This window comes from Molothrus ater, chromosome 20 (genome assembly GCF_012460135.2).
Source record: "Molothrus ater isolate BHLD 08-10-18 breed brown headed cowbird chromosome 20, BPBGC_Mater_1.1, whole genome shotgun sequence".
Taxonomy (NCBI): domain Eukaryota; kingdom Metazoa; phylum Chordata; class Aves; order Passeriformes; family Icteridae; genus Molothrus; species Molothrus ater.
Genome location: NC_050497.2, coordinates 1,800,064 through 1,825,245, shown reverse-complemented (window position 1 = coordinate 1,825,245; position 25,182 = coordinate 1,800,064). Strand labels below are relative to the sequence as shown.

The following is a 25,182-nucleotide window of genomic DNA, read 5'->3' as shown; positions in this document are numbered from 1 at the left end:
ATAGCTGTGCTGTACCCTGTCCTATCAAAATGACAACACCAGTGTCACAGCAACTGAATAAATACACCACAAACATCTCCATTATCTCATCTGAACAAGCACCATAAGCTAAGTGCCCATTTGTTTTATGACACCTTTTGTACTGCCACAGAGCCAGTCTCATCATCACCACATTCAGGTGGTTAAATAAGGATGTAAAATATCAGGAAGGAAGGAAGGAATGAGGTGTGGGGACAAGGGAAGTGACACAGCAATGCCCAAGCACCATTTCAGCTCCTGCCACCCAGCCAGCACTGGAGAAAAGGTACAAACTGGGGGGCACTGACAGGTGTAGGTGCCACCTGAGAACCAGGGGCTTCTCAGGACTTGATGGGCACATGGACCTCAGCAGGCCCACAGAAATAGCATGGCTTGGGGGAACTGCAAGCCAGAATTGGAATATGCAGCCATAGAGGCCAGTCTGGCCTCCAGGAGAGGAAAGGAAAGCTCCAGAGCTGATCCAGAGCTCACCTGTCAGCAGCTCTGTGCCTACAAAAGCTGGCTTTGAATTGGGCCCTTGCCTAAAGGGTGTCCAAGACAAGCAGGATGAATCCTCTCTGGATGTGTCTCCATTGCTGACAGAAGAAAAGGCTGGTCTGGACTAGTCCTGTTTTCCCCAGTTTGGTACCATGAATTCTCACCTCTGTGTGTGGCAGAGGTGAACATTTCCAGCAGTACAGCCCAGCCCAGGCACCTCAGCAGCTGGTTCAGGCTCTGCTGGATTTGTTTTTCCCACCACATTTGGTTCCCAGTGCTGGATCACCAAAGTGCCTGTCAGTGAGTCCTGGGAGAGGTGATGGACACAGGGAGCAAACATTGCCATTTCTCAGCTCTCTCACAGCTGCTGCAGTGCCAAGCAGGGGCAGCAAGAGTGGTTTTCACCCTCCAGAAGGTGAAACATTTTGAAGGAAGTTCAGCCCCACTCAGGAGCTCCAGCTGCAGAAATCACTGTTTGAAGAATTACTGATGTTTTTTGGTGCTGAGTCTCAATCTCATCCAGGAATAGATTGGATACCCCAGTTGCACACTTCCCAGAGCTAGGGCACACTGGCATTATTACTAAATACAACCCTCTGTACAGTCTGCTTGGGAATCATCTTACTAAGGACTTTTCCTGTGTAAATGGCTCAATACTTTCCTTTCAGCTCCATTAGTCCTTTGCTGTACTCATGCCTATCTTCCCACCCTGCCCACACATACACACCAAGTGCCAAAACTACAGCACAAGCCTGAAACCAGTAAAAACAGGATTAGCAACATCCTCTGAGAGGCAAGAAAGTGTTAAACTCTGTTCCCAGGCCCGACTGGATCAAGTTGCTAATTGCTAACAGCTGGCTGCAGGAGAATAAAATCCTGTTACAATCATTGGGAGAATGGAAAAAAAAATCTACTTGTTGAAAAACTCACCAAGAAATGCAAAAGAGGGCACTTTTCCCCAATAAACCCAGCAGCTAGCATGCCTGAAAAGCCAGTCCATGCCTCCACAGAGGAGCAGCTGGCTGTGACCCAGGGCACAGCAAAGGCTCAGCGAGCACAGGAGGGAGCTGTTCTTCAGTGATGTGCATGAGGAAGGTGGGACTTGGAGCTCCTCCAGGCCCTGTTCTCCCTCCAGAGATCCATTACAGAGGTCTGGCATGTTTGCAAGCCTCTCTAGATCCCAACTGAAACAGGCATTTGTTTTAACTGGTTCCTTTGCAGATCATTATCCCGGAGTGGGAGCTGAGGGTTTGCTGCAGGAATCCCACTCCAGATGCCCAGAGCCACACCAAGAAACTCCACAAGACACAGAGAGTATCACACACAGAGCTCTGTGTACAGCAGGAGAGGCTATCCTGAATCAAAGCATCCTCAGAAGAGGTCCAGGAACAAGCAGGAGGAGTGGATGGCATCTCCTAGCATTCCTCAAGGAATTCCATGGGGAAGAAGCAAAGCCAGTAATCAGGGCAATATCTGATGCTTGAAGAAATAAGAGGCTGGGAAATGCAATTTCCAGTTTTCTGGCTCCAAAACAATGGTAGAGCATTTCTCTTTGCCTCAGAGTTAATCTGAGAGACCTCAGCCCCAGCAGCCTTCCCCAGGAGCACATGCAGCTCTGGTTTGGACCAAACAGAATTTGGTAATGAAAACGCTTAGCAGAAAGAATTCTGATCACTTTTTAAAATGTTCTGCTTAGTTTACAATTCAAATGCTGGCACAAGACTGACAAAACAGAGCAGGGCTGCTGGCCAGAGAACATGGCCACCCCCTCCAGCAGAGCTGCTGCAGGGTGAAGGATGGACCAAGCCATGCTGCTTGTGCAGGAGCCCTGTGAAAATAGGGCAACAAATTTCCCCTCAGGTGAGCTCAGAGTGGCGTCTCCCTCTCTGGGTTCAATCAGCCAGGCAGCAGTGGAGAGGTCTCTATGTGACACGTGGATGGCACCTGGACAAACCAAGTGCCAACAGTGACACCAGAATTCATTGTGTCAGAATAACAGGGGAGCTGGGCAGGGCCAGCAAGATCCTGGCATGAAGTGCAAGGCTGCAACAGGAGATTTGGGATTTAGGCACCAAGAGATGGTCAGAAAGAGGAAAAACCCATTGCAATGTTTGGAACATGGTGGGGGACATTGGGCAGAAATAGTGACAACTCTAAGTCATGTCCAGAGCAGGACAGATAAAAGCAAACAGATTTTAGGAGAAAGGGTTGGGTTAATCAAAATACATGTGAGAAGTAAGCCACAGAACAGGGAAATTGAGACAGGAATAGGCTCCAGCATCATCTTTGAGGAGGCATTGGGAGACCTGTCACAAGAGACACAAATGTGGGATCAAAAGGACAACATTCAGGAGTGGCACTTGGGGTGGGACAGGGACACCACAGAGCTGAGTCTGAGGCAGTGGCAGAGGAATGGGAACACCAAGGACTGGGTGTACTTCATGGACACCCTCTGGAGAGGTGGAGACAGGCCTGCCCTGAGGCTGAGGATGGTCTGAGCCTTGTTTCCCACGTTGTAGCCAAACATCTTAATGGGGTTATGAAGAAAGTGACACCTCACTCCTGCTGGATTTTAGGAGAAAAACAGCATTTCAGTCACCCACACCACAGCATGTGACACGGGGAAGAGCCCATGGATTGCCATGAGGCAGTGCCTCACCCACAGCCCAGAGAGATGCTGCTGGTTCTGCACAAGGCCAGTAAATCCTCCAGCTTTTTCCCACTGCCTGTCAGCCAGTCCTACAGGAGTGGGGTGTCCTCAGTTTGTGAAACTGCCCAGAGCACTTCTGTCACAAAACCAGACTTGGGGATAAATGAACGTGCATTAAATGTAATTTAATCCATCCAAGTAACAAGGTCAAAATTAGAAACCATTAGAAAGATAAAGCCAAAGATAAGGAAATGAAAATTCACTGCACCACAAGGTGGGTTTTAGCTCAGCTAAACCAAAAACCAAAGCTTTCCCCCCAAGCCAGGGCACAGGAACTCTGTGCTCATCTCAACCAAGGAACCTGGAAGTGCTTCCCATGACCCAGCCAGACCTGCCAGGGCCCTGCTCAGGACAGGGCCATTCCCCAGGAGCCCCCAGCCAGCAGCAGAGGCAGGGGAGCCTCCAGCACCCCCTCCAAAATACACATCCCCTCAACTGCAGAGGCTCCAGTTCCCAGCTCCAGTGCCACTGTTTCTGTAGCACAGAAGTGGCAGGAGAACAAGACTGGGCACAATCCAGCAGTTCCAAGTACCTCCCTTGTCCCTGCCCAAGCAGCAGTGGCCCTTACTGTCCCTTTCCAGAGCTTCCTTCCCACCCTGACAGGCCCAAAGAGCACTCAGCACAATGACATTTTTCAATGTTCCTGAACACTGGCATCTCTCTCCAGCTTTTTTCTTTTTTTTTATCAATCCTTAAAATACATCAACTAAAAGTCAGCAATAGTTCTCTCAAGACCTGCAATCTTCCACTGCAAAGTCTCACATAGCAACCATCCCCAGGACATGTTAACCACAGAGATGACAGATGGGGTATTAAGAGCACTCAATCTAAACCACCTTCCTCCCTCCCTGTTCTCAGGGGGCTCCACCATAACCTTTTACTTAACTGTGCTCTAACTTGCACTCAGAAGGAGATCAGGTTGCTGAGCTGCAGAATTATTTGGGCTGGAGGAGATTCCCCAAGAGAGCATCTAATCCCAGCTCCTACTCCACGCAGGGTTAGCACCAATTTCAGAGCAGCCTGCATGGGGCTTTGTCCAGCTGTGTCTTAAAATCCCCCAAGGATGGAGGCTCCCCCCACCTCTCTGGACAACCTCCCCACTGCTCAGCTGTCTGAAGAAGGAAAACTTTATCCCTCTTTATCCCAAAGCAGAAACTCCTGTTATTTCATTGACAACCACTGTCAATCCTCCTGCTGTGCACTCCTTGATAATCTGCTCCTGGGTATTCCAGAGCTGCCTCTTGTCCCAGCTGAACCCCCCTGACTCCACCAGCTTGCTCAGGGAACCAAGATTCAGTATTAATTTACTTAATAGTTTCTCCCAAGCTTCTCCCTGGTGAGACAAAGGCTCCTTCCAGGCAGATTTTGCCCTGACTCCCACTGGCTTGTTCACAGGGAAACCAGGGAGTAGCTGAGTTTGTCCCACACTGGTGTCAGAGCACAGCTCCTCACCCTCTGCTTACAGAGTGCAGGGATCACATTCCCACTGGTGACTATTTTTGAGGGGTATCAGGTGGCACTTTCTAAATCAGCTCATTGAACACAGCACTGACCAGCAACAGGGACACTGAGGCTCTGCCACCCTGGCACAGGGCAGGGCTGGGATGAGGATCAGAGCCCCCCACGATGCCCAGTGGGTGTTTCTCAGCTCAGAGCCCACCAGCAGTGCTGAGGCAAGCAGGAAAGCAGGAAGGACATGCCAGGGATCAGTTCCTGCCCAGGGGATCCAACACAGTCCTGCTCCCAAAGCAAAGCTCCTCTGCCTCCTGAGAGCAGCAGCCTCTGCTCCACAGCAGGGTTGCATCCCTCAGGATCCAGGTTTATGGTGCCAATGCAGCTACTCTTGGCAACCAGTGCAAGAATCTCATTAAACCCACAATTTGAGGTGGTTTTTTTTTTTTTTTTTGGACATGATCTGCTTTCCATCAGAGCACAAGGATTGCTGAGCATGCTCCTTCTTCAGCGTGGCAGAGGTTGGTCTGCACTGCCCGCTGGTTACCTGCTCCCTTCTCCATCTTAAAACACTGCTACAACATTTGTTTTCCCAAACTTCTGGAACTCCTTTGGTCTTCCCAGATTTATTACAAATTGGCAGCCAGGATTCAGAAAGCTGCTTTGGCAATTTGTTTTAAACAAACAGGTTCCAGTGTTGCTCAAGTTTCAAAATACTCTGAAATGTTATCTTGGGTTTAACACCCTCCCTGGTTACCAGTGCAATGGGAGGTATTCTGAGAGAACATCATCCTGCTTCTCCACAAAAATGGAAAAGAAATGTTTCACTTCTCTGCATTGTTATCAGCAGTCAGTTGGGTTTAACCTTTCCCGACAATATAAGCACCACTGATGAAATTTATTTTGTTTTACAGATATTAAAATATTTCTCACTGCACCATGATATATTTGCTGTGCTTTTTCAGTCATCTTTAGCTTTCCTTATCAACTGCCTACCTTCAAAAATACCAGTAACAGGCCCTTATCTACAACCTTTGTTTTGCAAATTGCTCACAGTTGAGCCTATTTAAAAGCTAAAACACGATTACTGGGGGAAGCTCTTTGCAAAACCAGAAGAGAAGCAAACCCTTGCACAGAGCTGCACATAGTACCTGAGAACTGCTGATTTTTGCAAGGGTAGAAGCCAAATTCTGAGACAGTTCAATGAAAATCAAACCAGAAACAGGATTTTGGAACATCTACTAATTGAGCTGCCCTTCCAGTCTCCCTCACACCACCACAAATGTTGATGATATTATCAAAAGCTACATTTTATGAGTTTTGCAATTTCTCTTCATATGTGTAAAAACAAAACTCAGAGCACCTGTAGCTGGCAAAAAGCCCCTGCCCTTTGCCTGAGGAGCACTGTGGGCTTTGCTCCAGTGGCACCAAAAAATGTTAATAAAAATGGAGAGCCATGCCCTACAGCCACAGGAAGATACCAGGCTTGAAGAAGCTTTCCCAATATCAGAAAGAAGCATAACTTACCAGCCCTCACTGCATTCCACAGACTGCAATAACTCCAAATACCAAAATGCAGTGAGTGGGAAGTGCTCCAGGCCCCCCACAGCACCCCAGCAGCCAGAGGGGACAATTCTGGCTGTGACCTCAGTGGGTACCATTCCTCCAGAGGCTGAGCACAACTCCAGCCAAGGCAGCCCTGTCTGGGTACACACAGCTGTTGCATTTGGCTTCAGCAAGCTTTGTTTACGACCCAAAGTGGTTTTAAAGTTTAATTTATGAAGTGCCTGGCAGAGATGGGAGCAGTGAGTGGCAACACTCACACATCACCTGAAACACAGCACCAAGCCTGGAGACTCCAGGGAGGATTTCCAGGCAGCTCCAACCATGTTGCACTGGGTTTGCTATTTACTGGTACAGCTCTGCAAGATAAAATTTAACTTCCCATGCACAGAGATGAAGGTACCATTAATTAAACATTCCAGCAAAATATCTGCCATGATTAGAGACAGTTCAGAGAAGATCTTTGCTTACCACAATGTATTTCAAGCAACCAAAGCAAATGTTCTGCTTATAAACAAAGGACAAGCCAAGAACACAGAAAAAAATCTTGAGCAGCATTTCACAGCTTTGGCAAGGCAGAATGACCAATTCTGATTAAATTTTCTCGAGACAACAAAAAACAGAAGCCCACAGAGATGTAATAAGATTTAGCAATTATGCATAAGGCAGGTAGCAGTAGGAAAATCATGGTATTGTTTGAGGTAAAGGCAAGAGAAACAGGAGAGATGAGAAGGGAAAAAAGAAATTTGTAAAACAATGATGCCTAAACCAAAAGAAAAGGTCCCCATTTACCTCTTTTCCATATTGAAAATGAACTGAAATTAAAAAACAACAAATTAAAACAGAGGAAATGAAATTCCACAGCATACCATGTGCATTGAGCCTCTGGGACATATTGCCACAGAGCAATGTGGGAGTAATTCAATAAAATATTGGAAGTAGATCTCCATAATAAGAACATCTGCAATTCCATTAACAGAGTGAAAGAGAGCACACTGGAGATAAGTTTTGCTCTAGCCAGGCATAAGCAAAGCAGTAAGTGATGTGAGCAGGGGTTATCTCCAGCACGGGCAGGTTATTCCACAGCTGGCTGCACTCAGGCTCTGGGGCTTTCCTGGGCCTGTGATAAGATGGGTGCCTGAGTAGGTGGGCTGTGATCCCAGCCAGTTTGGCAAGCTCTGCCTCTCTGGATAGAGATCACATTTCAGTTTTCAGCAGCTTATTGTGCAGCTTCTCAAAAAGAGAAACAACAGTACCCACCTTTTTTTTTTTTAAGAGACTATCCTCTGTGACACAAAAAGAGCAGATGAAATTTCAGCCAAACCTATTAAAGAAATACCTGTGGAGCAGTGAGCAACCCTGAACACTCTAAGTGGAAACACAACTATTTTGGACAGTTCTCAGCGCCTGAAGAAATGGGTTTACTGAGGAAATAAATAAGATTTTATCTGGAGGGGCTGCTACCAGAGAGCCCTATGGCTAACCCTAACAATGAGGATTCTCAGGAGCACCTCCCTGCATATTCATACTCCTGTGTTTCAGGGTAAATGGGAGCCTGAGAAAGTTTAACAGTGACCAAAACTGCAGTAGGTGCTTCAGGAGGGGACAGGGTCTGCCTCTCTGTGGGAGAAGAGGTGAGAACACAGCAGTGCTCCCCCACAGAACAGGAGCTGCTGGGCTCAGGGCACAGGAACACGTTCCCTCACTTTCCCACAAGACCTCGCTGCCAGCTCCAGCTTTGCACATCTGTCCCAGCCTCAGCCCTGGCACCCCTCAGAGCTGGAACACTGCCCACACCCCCCAGAGCCCCAGAAATGCTGCCCAGAACCCAGCCAGCAGCACCCTTGTGCCCACAGAACAGCCTGCGTACCCTGGGGTGCCCAGGCACATCCCTGAGGGAATGGCCACGATTTGGGAACCCCCACAGAGCCCCAGAAATGCTGCCCAGAACCCAGCCAGCAGCAGCTTTGTGCCTACAGAACAGCCTGTGTGCCCTGGGGTGCCCAGGCACATCCCTGAGGGAATGGCCACGATTTGGGAATCCCCCTAGAGCCCACTGGTGCCCAGAACCCAGCCAGCAGCAGCTTTGTGCCCACAGAACACCCTGCATGCCCCAGGGGTGCCCAGGCACAACCCTGAGGGAATGGCCACGATTTGGGAACCCTCCCGGAGCTGTGGGAGGGAAAACAGGCTGCAAAGAGCCACCCCCTCTCCCTCCCAGGCAGAAAAGCCTTCACCTCCCAGCACAAACCCCCTCCACCGCTCCCAGCAAGCCTCCAAAGGCTTTATCCAAGGACAGAAACAGGAGGGGAGAGAAGGGAGAGAGCTGACACCAAGCTGAGAGCCAGGTTAAGCTGCAAGGACCCTACCTGCCTCTGCCAGGGCCTGCTGAGCACAGGGAACAACTGCTATGCCTCTTTGGAGCTCCACAGGTTGAGCCAGGCTGTAGTTTCGACATTCCTTGCAACTTTCCACCAGCACACACATGATATGTTCAAACTTGAGTGACTCCTCCCTCCTCCCTCCCTCTGCACACACAGACAGGCCCAGGAGATGGCCCTGCCTCTGTCATCCCAGTTCCTATAGCAACTCCTGACCCAGCAGATGGAAACAGAGCTGTTTTCTAGGCAAATCTGCCTTCTTGGATTCCTCTGCTCTTCCCTGCTGTTGGCCCCTCCTTGCTCCAGTGCTCTCCCTGGGGGCTGCTCCGCTGGCACCTGGCCCAGACTTTGCCTGGAGGAAGGCCAAGCTTTGAATTCATTTAGTAAAACCACAACATAAAGCAGCTCTCCTGCTCAGGAAGCAGGGCCCGTGTAGTCCCAGGGGCAGAGCCAGCCTGCACCTTCTGGTCGAGCACAGCTGCCCGTGCTGGGCAGGAGGATCCCAGCAGGAACATCAGCACTGCTCATCCTCATCCTGTGCCATCCATGAGGAAAGGTAAAAAGAGACAGAACTAGTCATTTATTAGCAAGTCCAGCCAACAGAATTATTATAACCCCAGGCACTTCTCAGACTTCTGCTTCCAAAGCCTTTCCTGGAAGAGGGAGAGCCCAGCTGTGACACCAGGGCTGTCTGTGCTCATCACAACTGCTCACCCCATTGCTGTCCTCAGGTCAGGGCCCCACAGCAGTGGAGGTCACCAATGGAGCTGTCTGAGAACACCACATCACATTCAGTACCCCCTCTCTAAAAATACAGAAAATTATGGAAAATAAAGAACTCAAACCAGGCTGTGGCATTTCAGGGGAGATAATTACTAAGGGTGACAGTGGGATTGTCATGAGCAGGTGGTTCTGTGGTGACAGGACAAGCAGGACTGCAGCTGGAAACAGGGTCAGCAGGTCCCTGTGAGACCACCCAAACCCAGCACAGGGGCTGCTACAGAGCTGCTACAGAGCTGCTCCTGGGCTGCACAGCCCTTCCACCCCCAGCCATCCCTGCCCACATGGGCACTGCCCTGGCCACTGGAGAGCCATGGGGGCAAAGCAGGATGGGGACACGCTGACATGGCTGAGAAGGGCACTGGGGCTTGAGAGGAACCTCTGAGGTAACTGGGTACAACCCCAGCAGGAAGCACAGCAGCACAGGAGAGCAGAGAGCAGCAGGAATGTGCTGACCCTGCCAGCTGGGAAATGCAGGTGCCAGCCTGCCTGCTGAGAGGGAGCTGCTCAGCAAGGGAAGGGCTGCAATGTCTCTCTCTCACACCTGGCAGGGGTAGGACTCCTCCCAGGGCCAGCAGGGCAGGGCTGGGAAGTGATGCCAGAATTGCACAGCACTCACAGGGTCTCCACAGCAGGAGGGTGAAGAGGGGACAGCAGCCATCCTGCAGAACCCCACAGGCTACGTCAGCTTCCAGCAGGAACCCCAGCAAAGCCTCAACAGAGCAGCAGGTATTTGGGTATCCCAAAGCAAGAAAGGACCTCAACAGAGCAGCAGGTATTTTGGGTATCCCAAAGCAAGAAAGGACCTCAACAGAGCAGCAGGTATTTTGGGTATCCCAAAGCAAGAAAGGACCTCAACAGAGCAGCAGGTATTTTGGGTATCCCAAAGCAAGAAAGGACCTCAACAGAGCAGCAGGTATTTTGGGTATCCCAAAGCAAGAAAGGAAGCAGACATGAAGCACAACTGTGCCCACACTAAGTCCCAACTGGAAGATGCAGTCAGGTGCCACCTTGCTCCCATTTTCCTCCCTAGCTCATCCCAACCACACAACCCACCTCTGGTCTGAGAACAGAAAACTCTTTTCCTTTTCCCCCGTGGTAATTTTTCCATGCATCAGTGAGTTAATTAGCACAGAGGGATGGGACAGTCCCTAAGGCTCCTGGATGGCTGGGACATGAGCAGCAGTAGGGTGCATGTGGGAAGATATCAGATCCCTTTCTGCCTGCTCCAAAGGGGTGTTACTCATTCTGATAATGCCCTCCAAGGCACTCTCCTCCCAAAACAAGGATGGCTGCCCTGAGGACACAGTGGGACATGGGAACCAAGCTGGATACAGGCCCCTGGGGTAAACTGGGACCAAACAATTCCCTTTGCAGGACACAGGGCAGATTGTGGCAGCAGGAAATGCTGGACATCCAGAAACAGGGAGTCCAGGAGTGGCATCAATAAAAGCATCAAAGCAGATGCATATCACACAAACATCAAGGGCTTAGAAAAAGCTCCCAATTTCCCGTGGTGCTGGGAAGAGCAACGGCTCAACTCACAAACAGATCTGAGGAGCTCCTTTCCCAGGGGAAGGACATTGCTGTGGAGGCACAAAACACTGCTGGAAAACTGCTGAGCTTGCAGTCAGACTCACTTGAGCAGTTCAGCACAGAAAAAGGCTCTCTGCTGGATGCCCTCTGAGATGTAACTTGATCCCACAGTACACATCCACTAATCAATCGAGGGATAAAGCAAAGCAGAAAACAGTCTTTTTTTTTACTGGAATGAGCCCAAATATGCACAATAACAGATCCCACTCAGAGCTATTGCAAACTCAAGTGCTTGGGAGAGTTTTGCATCTCACATCGCAGAGGGAGCATATTTCTGCAATAGCATCATTGCTTCTCAAATTGGGTATTTGAGAGACTTCCTAACGACCTCATAGCAGCACATGTGACCACTAAGTCATCTTCTCAAAGGACCAGGAATAACATCAGCAGACCCTGTTTTGGTTGTGCACAGGACAGCTTTCCTCAGCACAAGCAGGTTCCTGAACAGTGAGGGAGCAGAAAGGAGCAGGACTCAGCTCAGGCCAGAGCTGGCATCGTGATTGTTTCTCCAACAGATTCTGTTTGGCCTTGGAAAAGATCCATCCAATTAACAGATGAAGACCCATTAGCACATACTAAATTCCACATACAAATTTAGACACAAAAGCTTGTTTATCCCAATGCAGGCCAAATTTGTTGGGTTTAAGGCATCTATATGATAATGTAAATCCCAGAAGTATTCCAAACACATTCCAAGAGATAAGAGGTGAATTGACAAAACATGAAATAATGACTTGAAAGGGCCTCCTTTTTTTTTTTTTCCTCCCAGTGCTTAAAAATAACCCGCTATGCTGAGCAGCAAAGCAGGAATTAGGAATTTTTGGGTGATGAACTGGTGAGCTGATCACATTGGGATGGGGAAGTTGCCTTTTGCTGACCCCCAGCCACCCCCAGTCAGGTGGCACTGGGAGAAATGAGTGACCACCACCTGTAATTATGTTAACACTGAGGTGAAGGCAGCTACACCAAGAGCTCAAGCCACACTGATGGCCTTGAACACCTGAGGAGATCCCTATCCCTCCTCTGCTCCCAGCACAAGGCTCCTGCAGAGGAAAAGTGACAAAATCCCACTGTGGAAATGCACAGGAGACCTGCACCAGACAACTTCCCAGATACCAACAGTGATATGGGAACACACATCCAAGCAAGAATAAGGAACATCAAACAGCACCCAAGAGCTTCTTCTGGCAGGTCTCCCCTGCAGCAGCAGCACAACAGGTCCACAAAACCTCCTGTCCCTGCCCAGGGGCTCTGCTCCATGGGCCTTACACTTCCTGCCTCCCACCCAGCCCAGCTGTGGCAGGACCTGCACCTGCCTTATCCCAGGAGGGCTCCAGCAGGAGCTGGTGATGCTGTGAGCACCAACAGCTCCTGTCACACAGGACCAGGACAGCACCCAAGTGGCCTTGGGCTAAACACAGACACAGCTGAGGAACACAGGACAGCCCCACTACGGAGGCTGGACCTGCACAGTGTTAAAGGTTTTTATTCTTTCAGTGAGAGGTGGTGAAAGCCAACTCCTGCCTTCACCTTTCCAGGAACTTTTGATGGAACACAGAAGCCTGCTGTGAAAGTGCTCTGTTTACACCCTGCAGCCCTGTCCTGTCTTTACCCAGAGTGAGTGTGTTCACTCCCACTACCCCATGAAACATCTGCTCAGCCCAGCTCTGCTGGAATCATCCTCCCACTGCAAAGAAACCCACTTCCAGCCATAAACCTGGGAAAGAGAGAAGTGGGGCAGAGCTTGGCATGATGAGGAGGGCAAGTTTGAGATATGACATCTTCCAAGAAATACTGACAAACCACCTCCACACACCAGGTGCTGACTAGAGCTGCTCTGCAGGGTACCAGGAGGCTCAGAGCTGACAAGACAGAGCATGTGGTGACATTACAGACACCTGATGTGGGACACACCCTTCCCAAGGGGTGCAAAACAAGGGCTCCAAGGGGAGCACTTACCTTCCACCACATTCCACCCACCCCATGCCAAGGGAGATTTCTTGCTCTGAAGGGAGATGATCAGGGTCCTCAAGAGGGCAAGTACCAGAGCAGAACTTCTTTACCTCTCAGTCACTTCCCAAATCACCAGGACAACCTCTGGCCCAGCCATGGGACAGATACCTTGTCATGTCCTCAGCTGATGAAGTTCTGCAGCTGTGCCAAGCTCTCTCTCTCTGGGCACACAGGCAGCTGCTCAGCAAAGCCCTGTCCTGCTGGGACTCAGAAGCAGAGGCCTCATGCCACCACAGCTCCCTCTCCCAGGAGCCAGAAGGGCTGGGGAGGTGGCAACAGAGGAATAACAACTCTTCCCCAGCTCCAAAAATCTCTCTCAGAGCTTTAACATTACCAGGAAAGCTCCAAACAGGAGCAGCCTCCCATTTGCCCTGTTTAAACAACAGGGTCCCCATCATGGGCTGCCCCAAAGGTGAGGGTGAGGAGGGGTAAGCCCAGGTCAGAAGCAGGACAGTGAGCTCAGCTCAGCCTCAGTTGCTGCAGTGACAAAGGCCCAGAGCACACGTCACCCAGAGCACAGAGCTGCTGGCACAGAGCAATGCTCAGCACTTGTAAACACCCCCTGGCCATCACCGCTGATGCAACCACGGGAAAGGGGCAGAGAAAACCATTATGTGCAAACAGACATCCCTCCCTATCCCTGGACACCAGGACCAGCCCAAGCAGGACATCTCCAGCCTTTCTCTTGTCTGCTTGTTGAGCCAAAACCCCTCTGGCATCCTGCAGCAGATGAGGATCACTGCCACAGCAAGGAAGGGCTCAACTCCCATAAAAAAGCTCTGGGGTTTTGACCCCTAATCCCTGGAAGCAGCTGGTATATTCAGCATGGCCTCTTTCAAAGCTGGCCTTTCTTCTTGAAGCACTAGTATCTAACATCCTGAGTGTTATCCTTCACATGTTCTTCCCCACCACAGGAGCAGGCAGCTCTTGCTGCCCATCATCCCTGTCAGGAGTTTGGAGCAGGGACATGGTGTAGGGTGTTCGGACAAGCAGAGCTACACAGGTCCTGGGACTGCTGTCCCCCCTACAGTGATACTTCCCCACATCTCTCTCCCAGAAGTTTCCCAGATAAATCTGTGTTGTTATATCACATCTCAAAACTACAAGCTATGGGGATCTGAGGAGGCCAATGTCTGAGTAGTGATTCCACATCCAGCTCAAGAGAAAAGCTAATCAACGTCCTTCACCAGAGGTTTTATTGCAGACACGTGGAAAACAACAGCAGAAAAACCAAAGCAAACCATAAGCACTGGCTGTAAGCTTCATCAAGGAGGAACAGCACGAGGGAAGGGAGAGATGCAGCACCAGCCATGTGATTTTCCAGCAAGGGACACCAACCCAACTGAACCATGGAACGGGCAGGGCTCAGCTCATGGCAGCAATGCCACTCCAGCTCCTCCCCTGCAGCACACAGAGCTCTGCAAAAACAAGTGGTGCATGGAAAAACTGGTGGTAACAAAAGAGCTGCCAGCCAGCGTCAGCCTGTCACTGACCCCCTGCAGCCCTTTACAGCTGCTGCTCCAGGACCCTCTGGCCACACAACCCCAAACCTGACCTCTGCACTTTGGACAGAGTGAGCACATGGAGAGCAGCTGACAACAGTGATCCCCACATGTCTGTGATTCCTCAGCAAGGACCCTCATCTTCAAATAACCAGAGCATGCACAAGCCCATGCTCCCAGCCTTTCTGGCTGCCCTTTCTGGCATGGAAACAAAAGACAGGAGCAGTTCAGATGTGCAAGATACCAAAGGGCCCCATAGCAAGGGAGGATTTGTAACCCACCCAAGGACACTGCTGCTCACTCACAATACCAGATTCATCCTACACAAGGACTGGTTTGCACTCTAACAGGAACACAACACAAATCTGCAGAGCAGATGGCAGTGCCAACATCAGGACCAGACCACAGGAGCTCTCCTTTTCAGTGCCCATGAAGCATTCATATAATTCCTGTTGCAAAAGGGGATGCATAGCCCAGGGATCCAGAGCTGAGCCTAACAAAGAGGCCTTGGCTAGGGAAGCTTCCACCTCCTCAGCAGCTCTTTCCACCTCAGCCATTTCCCTTCCAAGCAAGGCTTCCTGGCCCGAGCAAGCACGACGGGTGTTGCAATCCACAGTTCTGTCTGAAGAAATCCAGCCCAGCCCAGCCACAGCAGCAGGCCTGGTCTGGCCTATGTGCCATCCCTGGACACCCACTGTGTCCAGAAGCTCGTGCCCAGTTGGAAGGCATGTTGCTCCTCAGATGTAGATAGCTGTTCTGCTCCCTTTAACATGCAGGACCGTGATGGTAACTCAGATGTGCACACACTCATCTCATGGGAGCTTTTCTGAAATAAATGCAGCAGACTCTGGGGAAAATCCTGTCCCTCCCATGGCAAGGGGCTGAGGAGGGTGGATAAAAGGCAACTGTGTGCCTTGTGCATGTGTGGTCTCAGTGTGGGCAGCATTGATCCCACACTCAGCCTTGGGGCAAGGGATGCTTAGGGGTGCTCATCCTGTGCCTCCTGACAAACAGAATTCCAATAGGGAAAACACCCATGAGCTCATTGCAGCAACAGGACATGTCCTACAGGCAGTGCTCTACCTGCAATTCCCCATGCAAACACAGGAAAACCACCTGACAGCATCCCTGCCTTTTCCTCAGAAACAGCACGAGGGTCTGCTCATGTTCCCCATGTTGGCACAGAACAGGATTCAGATCCATTACACATTACATTAACCCTACTGGGACATTTCCCACAGCTCACTCAAATGTTTTCAAACCTGCAGGATGAGGTCATTCCAACCTAAATGCATAACCCACTCTCCAAGGTGGTTCACTAGGTATAATTTCCAAGCAAAAGCAAACAAAAGCTAATCTGGTGTGATACCCTGCTCCATCCCCAACATGTTCAAGACTTGGCCAGACAAAGCCATGGCTGAGCTGATCACTCACATGCTGGAGACAGTCCCACTTCAAGCAGGAGGTCAGGCCAGAGCCCTCCAGATACCCTTTCATCCAGTGCTTCCATCATTCTGTGGCAGCAAATGAGAAGAGGCAGAGTAATTACTGCCAGCAAGGAAGGCTTGCATCGAGTTTCTCTGGAGTAATCCTTCTAGATAATATTAAAAGCTTGGTTAGCAGAGATGTCAGCACTGACACAATGAGGGCTAATTCTGTCCTGGCAGGAGTACTGAGTGCCAGGATCTGAGCCCTGATGTACTGCATGGGTCTCAAACAGGGTCAGCACACTGCGTCACTGCCCTTGCACCAATTAACACCCACCACAAGAGAGGCCTTTTGGGAAATTTAACTTCAGCCATGCATTCAAACATAATAGTCTGCAATAATCCAAGAATACAGATTAAAAGCCAGACAGCCAATAGCTCTCAAGACATTAGAAGCAACTAGAAAATTCATTTCCCACTATAAGTCTTTACTCTAGGGAGGTCTCAACAGTACTGCTGCTATTTGGTGTCCTTCCAGTGCTGGGAGAAGGCCAAAAAATGCCGTAGCAGAGACTGAACCACACTAATGGGTGGGTTCAGTCCTTGGGAAGAAGGCAGAGTGTCTACATGAGGTGCAGTCTGGAGGGTGATGGGGAAGCAGCTGCTGGCACTGAGATGAAAGAGGGTTGCTGGTCAGCAGAGGAACTGCCATCAGTGCTGCTCCTTCCAGATGTCCACCCATGGTATCCACACATGACACTGGCCAGCAAAGCTCATTTTCTAAATGTAAAAAGCCCTGTCCAGGTTGCCCCAGAACATAAAAGAAACATAAGACTGCTGCTAGCCAAGTATGCAGACAGAAGGCATCAAACCCATGGAAAGAAGAAGGACACTTTGTGAAGTTATTGGAGTAATATCCATCACAATCCAGAAAAATGCAAAACACTTAAAATACTTAAAAACAAAAAGTCCACAGGATGAATTCACAGGATTGGGACCTTCACTCAGGGAAAAGTGAGGGAGCTCTGTATGGCAGCTCTGCTGGTCTGATTTGTTGCCCTCAGCAGCACAGGGGCAGCACCTCAGCACAAACAGCAACAGGGCATTGGAGGCACATTCCCAGCACCCCCAGCTCATCTCCACTACAAATGCAGAAATGAAAGATAAACATTCCTGGAAGATCACATTACCCAGCACGAAGAGATGACAGCTTGTCAGGAGCAGCAGAAACAGGCTGAGCTCAGTGGAAGGAGTCATCATAGGCTGACATCTTCCTATTGGAGAACACTGATACTCCAGCTATTTCTGCTACAGTATTATTTAATTATTTTTTTTTACCTTTTGATAGGCAGAAACAAACAAGCACAAGTGAAATAACATAACAGTAATTGAGATGGACAACAAAACCTGACACTTCGCTAGTTTAGCCTCCCCCATGGGAGGGTAACACAAATGGGGGACACCACAACTAAATGATAAATGCAACAAAAACATGCCCAGACTCTCATTCTTCAAGGGAAAATAAGAGCTGCAAAGGCAGTGTGCTCTGCAGGCTCCATCTCTGTATTTGCTTGTTCTTGAGCAGCTCTTCGTTACTGATGGGTGGGACATTTTAACACCTTAAATGCTATTCCCAGAGAAACTGAACTAATTCCTCCTTTTCACAGCACTGAATTCATCTGGTTGGAAGAAAATACCCCGCCCTATTCCTCTGGCCTCCAAACTGCAGCTGGCAGCCTCGGGACACAGGACAGTCCTGGGGAAGAAACACAACTGTTTACTGTGTTTGTCTGTCCCTCCTCCCCCCTTCCCCCGGGCACACAGGAGCTGATCAGCCCCGTGCCATCTCCTGACAGGAGCTGACTTGTTCCAGGTTCATTGCTCACCACAGCTCTGCACTGCAGAGCTCTGCAGACAGATTTGGGCAGAGCACCCAAACATCAAGAAAGAAAAGTCACATCAGGTCAGGAGAGCATCATCCATGCTGGGAGCAGTTCCAAGCAAACACCCAAAGCTGCTGCATTAGGAGAAGACAGGCCCCAAATCCAAACTTTGGAATGACTCCACCCAGTTTAATTCCTTGGTCATGCATTCTGCAAGCATTAGCTCTGAGTGGGCTGGGGTTCTAACAGCTCCACACTTGAAGCTTCATGGACAAAACAAGGTTTAGGCAGCACTTTTCAGAGTACAGATCATCACCTCCCACATGTACCCTGCCAGGTCTGGGATGACCATCAGCCAGGCTCCAGGAGGACAGACCCAGCAGGATCCCATCCAGGAGCAGAGTGAAGGGTGAAATGGTTGAGCTGCTACAAAAAATATACAACCTCACTGCCATCCATCAGAGCAACAACTGTTCTACCAGTCCTTTCCATCAAAAAAAGGGACAATTAGCTAGTAAGGGCATGGAACCCAAGCAACTTGTGTTCACAACTATTTTAGCTAAAGAATAAAATAATACCTCATAGAAAGCATATCTTTAGTGTATGTAGTACGTGCATTAGTACACACTCTCAAGTAAGCCAAATGAAGTTTGATAATGTACATACAGGAGTTTTTCACTTTCACGTGCTTGACTTTCTACCTGTGTGAAATTAAACAGTGGAAGAAGCTCCTGATAAACTCCCATGGAACAAACATGCTTAAGCGACAGGGAAAAAAATACCAGGAAACCTATGCTGATCTGTAAATTCCACTTTCAATTATTTGTTTCAAAAAGAAAGCTCACAGGAGTGACTGAGAGGAGACTACAGGCACAACATGGCTATGGAGTAGTAAGAGGTTTTAACACATCTTGCCTTATGCATTCCTGTCTTCAAGTTGCATAAAACGCTGATAGATTTAAAGTTTGGGATTTGAAGCTTTCCCCTCCCAGTCTGACTCCATTGTTAATTTTTTTAAGAGATTGGGATCAAGTGGCTCTTTGGCTCCTACTTCTGCAGCCAATAAAAACTCCACCCACCCCCAATCCATTTTTGCATAATTAATGCCTTTGTGATTGGCAAGAAATTATTTTAGGCACAAAGAGGAACTGGCATCAGAAAGGCACCTTCCTACCTTGCCTGTGAGAACAGGTTGTACTTTAAAGCCACTGGCAACAAAAGTTCCCTATGCTGGGAACACCACCCAACACCACCTCAGAACAGCTTAGCTTAACTTTCAATACTCTCAAATGATGGCTGTGATTATTTTGGAAGAGTAGCCCAGTTGCCATCAAGAGGAATGGAAACCAGCATCCCTTCTGAGAGTGAGAGCAGAGATTGCTGGGATCCTCTGCAGCAGAACACCACCATCAAGTCTTCCCTGTTCAGAATGTTCTCATGCATTAACAGAAAAAACACCATCAATTCTACATAAATTCCTTTGCTGAAGCCAGCAGCAAAACGTCTGTGGAATTAAGGCAGATGAGAGCCTTCCCTCACTTGGGCTTATCCCAACCCCACACACACTAAAGAGAGAAACAGAGCTCAGGAAAGATGAAATACTTCCTTGCCATCATCTCCCGTTGCTGTCCAAGCAGCAAGCCCCAGCACTTGGGAGCATCCCTGGGTATTGTGTGCTCAGAAGGCTCCTGTTGCAGCACAAAGCCACCCTGAGCTGGCCCTGTCACAGCCTCTGGGGCTCCGTGTGTGCCATGAGGACACCGGGCATGTGACTCGCGTGTTAAAACTTTCTGGCTCACCAGTCGAAGTTCAGATTCTTTCCCTGCAAAACACACTGCATGATCTCATCTGCAAGCAATCAGCCTGAGAAATCAGCTTGTTAAAGGAAGCTTCTAGGAAAGGAGAGAAGCCTCTGGAGGATTTGGGGGCCTATATGATTTTAACCACTTTGTTAAACCCCAGCTGCTCTTCTCCCCATTGGGGTCAGACAACCAAGAAACCATTTCTCCTCCCACACAACTCCAGACAGGACACTTAGCCAACACCTAACTGCAGCATCCTATTTGCATTGTCCACAGCCTGAAAACACTCACATTTTCAAGCAAAACTCATCTCAAGCAGGCACTGAAAGAGTGCAAGGACAAACTCAGAGCTGCAAGCTGAGCAGCATCCAGAAAAGCAATTCATTAAACATGCAACAGTGATCATCTCAATGTGTAAACCAGAATATCTTCTGAATTTCTGGATGTGTATTTCAGCATTTCATCACAGTCCTCACAGGGACCCAAGACATTCACCAGACGACAGGAATAACCAGTACAGTGTGAGCTCTGCAGAGGAGTAAGGAACAAGCAATAAACGCCCTGGAATGCCAGCTTTGTCCTGAGATTGCTCAAAGTGATGTAACAGAATTTTACCAGAGTTTCTGGAGATGCTGCAGGAGCCCTCCATGCTCCCTGTGCTACAACATGCCCTGGTGGCAACACCTTTTCCTGCCCAGTGAAAGCCCTGAGGAAGCAGCACTGCAGAGTGTAGGACAAAGCACAGCATCGGATTCCCAGCTGCACTCCCAGTTTGGCTCTCCAGGGCCCTGTGGTGAGCAGAATGAGTCCTGTGCTCACACACTCGGTCACATTTGCATCCCCTGAGCTCCCAGAAGCAGGACCACCACTCTCTCACACTCAGCAGGGAGGGAGGGAAGATCAGAGCAGCATCCTGCCTTCTTCACTTCCTTCCAGGCTGTCACACCCTGCCTCAGCTGCTCCCAGCAGCATCTCCCAGGCAACCCTGTCCCAGCTGCCCCTTGCTGGTCATTCAAGTGCTTTGAAAGACTTTCCTTAAAATTCTTGCATAGAAATCACTGTTTAGTGTTCAGCACGAACACAGGAGGAAGGGGGGAAAGCCAGCCTGTGTCTAACAAAGGAGATCTGAAGCACTGAGCCCCTGGCTCTTTGCAGCTGGGGATTATTCCAAGTGAAATGATTATTCACCACTTGCAGCACCTATTTTCAATTCCACTTGCAGAAGTAACTGCTCTGAAACAAGCAGAAGGCAACAAAGATCAGGCAACACATATTTATTAACATGAGAGCAGAGGGAAAAGTTAATCACACTGGGTTCTCCCTCACTTTGCATCCTTACAAAAGCTACTTTATATACATAAAGTAACTTCTGCAAAGAATTTACTTTATATAAGAATTAGGAACACCTCAGCCTGTAGTTGTTGAAGCTGCCGTGCAAATCAGGGTGAGGGATTTAGCCCTGGACAATGCAGGATCACAGTGATGCTGCAACTTTTTTGGTCAATGGTGGCACCTTCTAGCTCCAAATGACACTGTGAAGCTCACAGCAATTTAAAATAACTGCCTTGAAAAAAATTTATGCTTTCTGTGTCTTTAAGAAATGCATCGCTCTGACTGCAAACATTCAGGCTAAACAAAATGTTATGAGGAAAAAGTCTCCTTCAAGCCTTTTACTCCCCAGCCAAATTTCTAATTTTACCAAATTAAGAGCAGACATTCCCCTCACCCCAACCCCAACCTGATGTCCACTACTAAAATCAAGGTACAGGACAACTGCCCCCAATTCCTAGAAAAACACAGCTCAGAAAATCCAAAGTATAAAGGGAGGGGGGTAATACTGAAGGGCTCAGCTGCTGGCTCCTCTGGTGCAGCTCCTCAACCAAATCATGAAAGAAGAAGAAAAAGGAGACTTTCCAGCTCAAGTTCCAAGTCCTTTTTAAAAATCAGTTTATAACCACTAAAATAAACACAGTAAGAACAACTGTGCAGTAACTGGGAACCTGCAAAAACAGCTGCAGTTTAAGAGCAGTTTAGGCAATGTCTGGCAAACACCAGCAGATACAACAGCCCAGGAGGATGGCAGCACACTGGGGGATGAAACAGGGAATTTCACCCACAAGCTCATGGAGGAGCTGCACAAAGTTCACACACACTGGGCAGAATCAGCTATTCTGTGCTGTTTACTGCCATGGTGAGCGTTTGCTCCCTCTTAGAACTGCCTCTCTCCCAAATTCCAACCTCCTCCTGGCTTCTCCCCTATGCCCCACCTGCCCTGTGCTGCCTCAGCCCAGCCAGGAGTTTCCTTAAACACCTGACACCTGGGCAGGCACACTGCTGTCCTGTGACCCAAAAACCTTCTGCTGGCCACCCAAAAACCTTCTGCTGGCCGCCCCAAAAAACCTTCGGCTGGCTGCCCCAAAAACCTTCGGCTGGCCGCCCCAAAAAACCTTCTGCTGGCCGCCCCAAAAAACCTTCTGCTGGCTGCCCCAAAAAACCTTCTGCTGGCTGCCCCAGGGCACAGACCCCCACTGCACCCAACCTCCCCAGGAAACAGCCACCCTGAAGGGAAGGAAGGGCAAGACAGCTGGAACAAGCAGACTTCTCCAAGACACCATGGCTTGGATATTCTAAGTCACTTTAGGACATCTCCAGAACAGCAACCACAGCAGATGGTGCAGAAGGACAGCACCAAGCAGCACCTCTGAAGGAAATCCATCCAGAGCCCTATGACATCTCACCTTTGAGCTCCCCAACAGAACTCCCCAGGATTTGGGCATTCTGACTTTCTTTAGAACTGGAGATCCAAGTCCCCACTCGGTGTTATCCGAGGAGCCACATGCTTTGAACATCCTCCTTTGCTGCAGAGCTGACAGTTTTCAATTACAGCCAGTTGGAGTTGTTCTTGGCTCTCCATCCCTCACCACAGACCTGTGCTCTCCATGGCCGGGCTTCTCAGTGTGCACATAAAGCAAATTCAGGAAAGATGCAGCAAATAAAAGCCTTCCTGGACACTGACTGGAATTGGAAAGGCAAAAACTCCTAGGACAGGAAAGGAGACAGCTCTGGGGAAGGAGGAGATGACCTGGGCCATTTCCAGGGGAGGAAAGCACAGGGAGCCTCAAGTCTCGCTCTTGGAAGTTTTGAAGTTTTTAAGTTAAGTGGGACATGGGGTAAAGCTTCTAATGTACACTAGATATGAGAAATCAGGTTTTTTGAAATGAGGGTGGGGAAGCCCTGGTTGCCCAGAGAAGCTGTGGCTGCCCCACCCCTGGAATTGTCCAAGGCCAGGCTGGACGGGGCTTGGAGCAACCTGGGACTGTTGAATATATTCCTACTCACTGCAGGAGGGTTGGACTAGAAGAGCTTCAAAGATCCTTTCCAACTCAAACTCAGTGGTTCTAAGATGCTGTAAAGGTCAGCCTGCAGCTTGTGACCATCAGAAGGATAGAAATCAGCAGCAAAAGAAAGCTCACACCACCTGATACCTGCCCAGGGGACAAGCACACACCTGGATAATAGATTTAGGGCTTCTTAAAATACAATTACTTTCCTAATTATACACCAGAGGCCAGAACCCACAGGCTGAGCAAGCCATGAGCAGCACAGCAGTTAATTCACAGAGAGCTCCTCTTGATTTCCACAGCCCACATTACCCAGACATCAGACTGAATGGACATCGGAGCCTTTCTAATTTTATAGTCCACAGAGACAAGGCAGGGACGGCTGATGGAAGAGCAGCAAGGCCTCTGCCCACACACACCACTGCTGCTGGCTCTGCAACTGCAGAGCTGCTTCTACTTTTTTTTTTAAAGATTTTTTTTTTTAATGGAGTCAGCTGAAGAGAAAATGAAGAGCTCGGCATTTTAAACCAAAGCATTTCAAAATGCTTGTTTATCTTTCAGCCTCAAAAGAAGAGAAATAAAGTGAAACAAAATCTCAGTCATTCCCTCTTAAGTATTCCTCTCTGCCTCTAACAAAGCACAGTGCCCTGAGCTCCACTTGATCACTTTTTCTTTTCTTTCCCCTTTGGCTTACAACATTTCAATTAGAGAAGCTGACACAAAACAGTCCCAAATTCTCATATTTTATCTTTTCCCCATCTTACGTCTCCATTAAAGAGTATTTAGAAGGCAGGGCTGCCAAAGGAGCAGCACATCCCACACAAAAAAATGGATGGGGAAACACACCAACGAACAAGCAGTAGCATAAACCAACAAAAGGCTACAATAAAGTTTTTAAACCAAAGTTTCCACACAGAGGTCTGCTTAAGGAATAGAAAAATGGAAAGCTCTTTTTCTCACACGGAGTAAACCCCAGGCAAACGAGCCATGAGGCAGCACGAGTGCCCAACTCTCAAAGTTGTGAGGAAGAGGCAGATCGCGGGACCCGAGCCGAACAAACCCGCCCGCACCGCGGTTCCATCGCACCGCGCACGGCCCCAGCACCGCCGGCGGGGCAGCGGAACCGGCCCGGGCGCGGCTCCGGCTGCGGGACCCGAGAGCACCGGCGGGAAGGGCCGCAGCGGGCCGGGGGGACCCGCACCCCGCCGGGAACCCCCGGCCGGGGCGGAGAGGCCGAACAAAGCCCCGGCTCTCGCTTTTCTTCGCGGGGCTCCCGGGCACATCCCCGCCTGAGCCCCGCGCGGTCTCGGGCAGCGCCCCCACAGCTTCGGGGGCTCCGCGGGGACCGAGCCCGGCGCGGCCGCCCACAGCCCGGGGCACCCGGGGAGCCCGGCCCGGCCCCTCCCGGCCCTGCGGGGGCACCGCCCCGGCACCCACCGAGCCCCGCAGCGGCTCCGCGGTACCCTCGGCACACCAGGAGCGCCGCGGGGCTCCAGCGAGCGGCGCCCCGGGGGCGGCCCCGCGCTCCGACCGCGGCGGGACCGCAGCGGCCGCGCCGCCCCCGCTCCGTCCCGCGGGGAGCCGGGCCGGGAGCCGCGCTGGGAGCCGGGCAGGGCGGGGCGGCCCCGGCGCTTACCTGGGGCAGGGCAGGCCGGGCGGCGGCGGCGCGGGCTCGCGGCCCCTTCCGGCGGGCGGGCGGGCGGGGGCGGCCGCGGGCGCCGCGCTCTTAAAGCGGCCGCGCCGGGCCGGGGCCGCCGGGAGGCGTCGCTACGGCAACGGGACAGCGGGGCGGGAGCGCGGCGGGGCCGGGCCGGGCACCCGCCGGTGCCTTGGGCCTTGGAGCCCTTCCGTGTGCCCCGAGCGCCGGGCTGGGCACCCGTGTGTGTCCTTGTGCATCAGAGTCCTTTCATCTCCCCTGTGCATCAGAGTTCTTCCATGTCCCCCGAGTGCCAGGACTGTGAGCTACCAGCACTGCCACCCATGTGCCCTGTACTGCAGGACTGAGCATCCAGGTCCCCTGTGCCCCAGAGTCCTTCCATGTCCCTGTGCTCCAGGGCTGTGCAGCCGTGTCCCCTGTGCCCCACAGTCCTTTCAGGTCCCCCAAGAACTGGGGCTGTGCATCCGTGCCCCTTGTGCATCACAGTCCCTCCATGTGCCCTGTGCATCATGGCTGTGCACTCACGCCCCCATGCACCCTGTGGGATGGCTGTCCCCCC

The 25,182-nt window shown here is 50.4% G+C and overlaps 1 protein-coding gene across 3 annotated transcripts in view; it reads right to left on the bottom strand.

Annotated features, from left to right (window-relative positions):
* Nucleotides 1–24,662, bottom strand: part of LOC118693440 (discoidin domain-containing receptor 2-like) — a 64,622-nt gene extending 39,960 nt beyond the window's left edge. For 2 of the 3 annotated variants that reach the window (XM_054516954.1, XM_054516955.1), the window contains exon 1: nucleotides 24,603–24,662. The gene's annotated coding sequence lies outside the window, so the exon portion shown is untranslated. Of the gene's footprint in view, nucleotides 1–8,610; nucleotides 8,692–24,602 lie in introns of those variants that run through there. The other variant, XM_036394023.2, reaches the window with a different exon arrangement.
* Between the last annotated feature and the right edge of the window lie 520 nt (nucleotides 24,663–25,182).